We start from the raw sequence: 6,217 nt of genomic DNA on the forward strand, positions 1-6,217 counted from the left end.
ATGTTGAAATGAAAACATTATACAGACACTTTTTTGATAGCAATCCAGTGGCGTACTATGATTTTTTCCAACAGGTATATTTGCCGAGCTACAACATAAAGTTTTGTTTTTTCTTATGCAAACAGTCGTTTAAAATGACCTAGAGAGAATCGCCATTTTTTTTTTCCGTTTCAGAAATATATCATATATCACCCTCAGTCTTTCTAAGTCATTTAAATCTGATGTTTTCATAAGAAAAAACACATCTTCATGTGTAGCTCAACAAATATACCTGTTGGAAAAAATCATAGTACGCCACTGGATTGCTGGCAAAATAGTGTCTGTTTAATGTTTTCATTTCAACATCCTAGCACAAACAGAAACGGAGATAATGACAAAAGTTGAAATTTAAATTTTGCCCTATAACTCAAAAACAAAAGAAGATAGAGGAATGCATTTTATGACATTATAAGCTTCTCGAAAAAGGACGAACATAATGTGCCATGCATTTTCCTCTATGTCGTTGGTTTGAAAAAGTTGTATTTCAGGTATCACCAATTTTGCCTACCCTGTAGATATATCAGAAATTAATATGAACCAAAATTCAATATACCATCATAGTATACACATTCCAGTTACTTACATATGTAGGTATTATTTATAGAATTTTCAGAACCACACTTAAAAAAAAACCTCACAGAGATATACAAGACCTGTATGTCAGTATAGTTTCTTGGTGCATTTTTTATTATTTCCTTATGATATGGTCTCTTTATGACACAATATACAAATTGATTAATGAATGAACAAAACACTCATAAAACTTTGACTTTCCAAACAACAATTTGAAAGTCACTCGGTTCCCAAATGGAAAGCAATAAAACCTCTGCATTTCTGAATATATTGAAAGAGTAGTAATTGAGAATCATTGAATGCAAGGGATGCTTTCTGTATACAACAATTACGTGGATGAACAGTTTTCAATTGACCCCCAGTAAAATGTTCACTGCACATGGTGTAGTCAGTAGTATTTGCTGAAGTCATTGTCTTCATGCCCTGAGAATTTTATCCACTTCGCAGCACTGAAAATTAGAATCAATGAATGACCGATTCACATGTTACGAGTTTTGATACTTTAGCTTCCATTTTCTTAGTTGGGTGAAAAACATAATTTCGGAAAATCCATTTTATTATTTGATCCATAGTTCTTCACCACTCAATAATTTTCGAAAAATATTTTGATGTTTTCACCAAGAAATGGGACAAAAAAATTCAATAATCAGCAACTACAACGAGCTAGATAAAGACAAAGCTGTACGAGAATCAAAACATTCAAAACCTCTTTGATAAAAATGGACGTCTGAAATTTTACAAAATATCATATGTTTCTGCAAATGGCATTCAAATTGATATTTAAACCAGTCCTAGCGTATTAAAAACACGCTTGACACACAGATGGCGCTCAAATCGTTTTGGTCGGCTCGTTTTCCACCTTCATACTCTATAATTTTTGATTGCAATCATTCAACTAGGCTTTGCATTTTTTGAAAACATCTATTTATAGGAATTTGTTCATTATATGGTCTTCAAGCATCATATAATGCCAAAAAGAAATTCAGAATAAAGCAGATAGTTGAATGATATTTCATTCCTGGCGAAAGAAAAAATAATCGAAACCAGCCCCAGTTAATGACTAATTTCATTCATAACACAGATAAACGGCGGTGAAAAAGTTGCCACCCAAGGCGCTTCAGCATGCACCGACTGTCAAATTTAGGCGCTAAAACAGGTGTATTCTCGATGGTTCCAACTTGAATGGACCACAGCGTAGGAATTTCAGGTGCACGCAACACTTTCACCAAGCTTTCACTGTGCAGAATGCCATTAGGCGTATTACAATCATCCAGTACTTGGCAAAAACGGCTTACCAATTTCCGATGTTGACAGTAATATAATTTATAATTTTTGGTAGTTCGTATTTCGTATCGAAATTGGATGTTAATTGGGGATTAGTGAGTTAAAGGGGCCGACAAGGAAGCCGACCAGTTGAGGATTAGGAAAAACCTCATCTGGTTTTTGATTGATGTCGATTACGATTGATTTGTTGCGCTTTCTCCGAGTTTATTTCGGTTAAGTGAGTGAAGTAAGTTATTCAAAACAAATTACGTCGTGGTTCACTATGGGCCACTCGATATAACCAGGGGTCTGTAAAAAAATGCGAAGGACTTGGGCAGATGATTCCTCGATAAAAATAAGCAGGGGTAGTTCCTATAAATTTTTTTCGAAATCGGCGTCCCTTCCAAGATACAGCTTTTGGAAGGCGATGACGAGTGGACATGTTTTAATTTTTTTTACGAGTTTTGAAAGACACTGAGTCATAAAACTACACATAATATGAAGCAATAAATAGATGTTATACGCACAATTTTTTTGGATCTCATAACTTCATTACTAAAGTAATGAAGGGATTGTTATTTTCAACCCCTATAGGGCGGTAATATTCCTTCAAAAATTGTTTTAGTAGGATAGTTTTTCGAAAAATAAAATTCTCCTATGGTTTCCCATTCAATTCTGGAGAATAAAAGTCTCTTGCAAAATTTCGATACTTTTCTCAGATTAAATGAAAGCTTACAAGCAGTTCTGGTCAGTTTTTATTCCATTTCATCGTATAAGTGTTCCATAGAATGAAATATCATAAGATATTGTCTGTCTATGAGAGAGATCGAAAAAAATTGTGTGAGTAATATCTACTTAGTGCTTCATATTATGAGTATAGTTTTATGACTCAGTGTTTTTTAGAACCAGTAAAAAAAATTCAAAACTGTCAACTCGTCATCACCTTCCAAAGGCTGTATCTTGGAAGGGAGGTAGATTTCGAAAAACAATTATAGGAACTACCCCTGCTTATTTTCATCGAGGAATCATCTCCCTTCGAATTTGTTTAGAGACACCCTGTAGAAATGATAAGGGATAGGTTTTTCTTTGAAAGAGGGTGAGCACAATAGGAGCAATTTTTTGTTCGTTATCTGCAAATTTTAAACAGCTTTATTATTTTCGTTAATTATAAAAATAGGTGCAGGTCCATCTAGTTACAAACCAGGGCTGTGCCAAGCACTAAAGAATATAGTGCCTCGGACACATTTTTCCTATAGTATCTTCATCGAAAAGCTCTTATATTCAAGATGAGTCATCGAGTAATGAACAGCAGATGAGAAAAATATTGAAAATATATTTGAAAGGATGAGATATTTATCAAACTCCTCAGTTTTAGAATAACAGTTCGTATATAATAATGATTTCAGCAAAAGCATTATGAATTTTGGGAAGAAGGTATGGGGAACAATAGTAAAATATACAGGGTGTCCCAAAACTAGTGAATCAAAGGTCACACCACGATAGAGTAGACCCAATATTATCGAATGACCCCAACATTAGTTCAACGAAAATGTACCGTTTCCAAAATAATCAGAATTTTATTAAAACACCCAAAGTTGCCAATTTTCGAACTATTTTTCTCACAGGGCCAGTTTCTGAAAAAGTATATCGATTTTAAATTATATTGAACTAAGATTGTTTTATCTCCCCCAATTGAAATTATTTCAAGTAGTCAATCGATAACCTAAGTAAATTAAAACAATTGTTTTTTCTACATGATTTTTATTACTCAGAATAAACCCCCTCTATAGGGTTGATAATATGGGAGAAAAACGCAATCCTTAATCACAAATTGGTCTTGTGATTAGAAAAAATCGTTCGAAAATCAGCAACTTTAGGCTAGATTTTTTCAGAAACGGTACATTTTCGCTCAACTAATGTTGGTGTCATTCGATAGTATTTGATCTACTCTATCGTGGTGTGACGTTTGACTCATTAGTTTTGGGACACGCTGTATAAAAGTTGAATAAAGGAAAATTGTATTTCAATTTGGGAGATGAAAAAAATAAATTAAACGATGATGAAACCTCAATTACAAAAGAAATGTCCGTAAATTTTCATACAAAACCGTTGTAAACGACGCGTATTTTTTGAGCCATAAAATAATCTTCATCTTTAGTCGAAAGTCTTTATTTTTTGTGTGAAACTGATCCTATATAAACAGGTACTTTTCGAAACCCAATATATTTTTTCAAGGGTATATCCCTTGAGTAATTTTAAGGGAAAAAGTTTTTCTGAATATAGGTCCGCAAACGCTTAGTTTCGCATGTCTTTTTTCAGAATGTGGTGTTGCATTTCCAGCAGGGCGCTTAAGTAGGTAAAAATTGGTATCGTGGTACTGGAACGATGCATTTTCCACCGAGAGTGAGAATTACCGAAAACACCTCTGGAACTAGAAATAATTTTTTTTTATATCCCAAATTTTTATGATTATTCAATAATTGTGAAGCCAATAAATATGTAGTTCAACACCAGTAGGTACACAGAATGATTTCGCTTGTGGCTACATAAGGTTTGATCACATTCTATTCTAATTTGGCTAATCATCACTAAAATTTTACTTATACTTTTCGGAATTTCTACAACACAAAGTATTGTTTTCACCCTTTATTTGATATTATTCTACTCTTAGAATAAATGAGACAAACAGAACATGCCCATCAACTGCTATATATCAAATGACTCCAAGAGCGAATTGTAATGGAAATCTCAACAGATACAACATATTTTCAGAATGAGTGAAATTAAAAATTGACTTTTAATTGTACCATTAAGTAATTAACCCCCCAATGAATGTACGGAAATCCGAAATTTAACACGAAATAAGGGTGTAAAAGAAAATTAAACAAATGATGCATCAAAAACCTGTAGCGCCATCTGTGATTGTATACCCGAAGATTTCAATAGACTCTTTAATGTTAGCTTCTAATTAATATTGCTCCTTCATTATATCAAACTAAGATGGCGTAGGACAATATAAATGATGGATTTGAATTTGCTTTTTATCAGTATTTGGCAAACACTATTTTGGATACATCACTCAAAAGATTTCTATGAATTCTAACTAATCAACAATAACTGAGTAAGAAAATTAATGTTTCATATTTATCGGCGATCCAAAAGAGACTTATTTTTTGAGTTTTCATCTATCAATCCATTCGTTTTTTCATTCAATGGGGTACTATCCAGATACTGTAGATATCGTACCTCGAATTTAAATAAATATTCGAGTGTGTTCAATTGATTTATCATATCTAGATAAAAATGGCAACTAAGCCACACAAGCACGGTAATATATTATGGTAAGTCGAAAACCTTGTCCTCATTAGTCAGTTCGAATAGTCACATAGAATACATGTATGTAACAGTCAAGATTCTATATCGACATAAGTTTCATCAAGATTCTTTATGCAGTATATTTCAAATGGGAAAATAATATTTGAAACGGCATGCCAATATTGGAATATTGCCAATTTTTTATTCATTTCATTAGGTAATTTTCAAAACATAAGTTAAGCAGTACAATTAACAAAAAAAAAATTCAGCTCTTTCACAGCAGGTTTGGAATTTTTCTGGTAGGTACTTGAATCATATTTCTTGATGCTACAAAACAACTGCAACTAAAACTTTCACCAAGCAAATGAAACCTCTTAATCATAATAAAATGTTTATGATTTTGTTCTCTTTCATTTCATTTTTCTTCCCTGCCAACCCTTGCAATACTATCTCAAAATCTGGAGTTGAATTTCATATCAATATTGTTGATTATTTTATAATTGCTCTTATAAATTTGCAGTCAAACGTACCTACGACAGCAAATGAAACTCGAAAAAGACATATTGTAACCTACAATTCAATGAATGACATGAATAGTATTATAACTGCATAATAATGGGAATAAATATTTTCTTAGAGTTTCTTTTAGAACTGCTTCGTGCTTAGAAAACTAAAAGTATGCATGTTTAATTATATCCTTCAACTGAATGTGAAACAATAATATCATATTCAATATTAGGTACATGAAACAACAGAGTATTCAGACCATTATACCTGTTCTAGTAGGTCGCTGATTTGGATTCTAGATAGAATTTAGAATTATGGGTTGTCCAATAAAAACCTCAATAGGTTCTTAATTGCCAATGGCCCTTGGTAAAGCTCATGTTCGTACATGTTCGTAAGAGACTAAAAATATAATACGTCTACCATTTTTGTTATTATCGTCATCTAAAATTCCAAAAAACTGAGTTATTTTTATGAAGTCCTAAGTTCTTGTAAGTAAATAATATTTCTCAAAATATTTGTT

This window comes from Coccinella septempunctata, chromosome 7, assembly GCF_907165205.1.
Source record: "Coccinella septempunctata chromosome 7, icCocSept1.1, whole genome shotgun sequence".
Lineage (NCBI taxonomy): Eukaryota > Metazoa > Arthropoda > Insecta > Coleoptera > Coccinellidae > Coccinella > Coccinella septempunctata.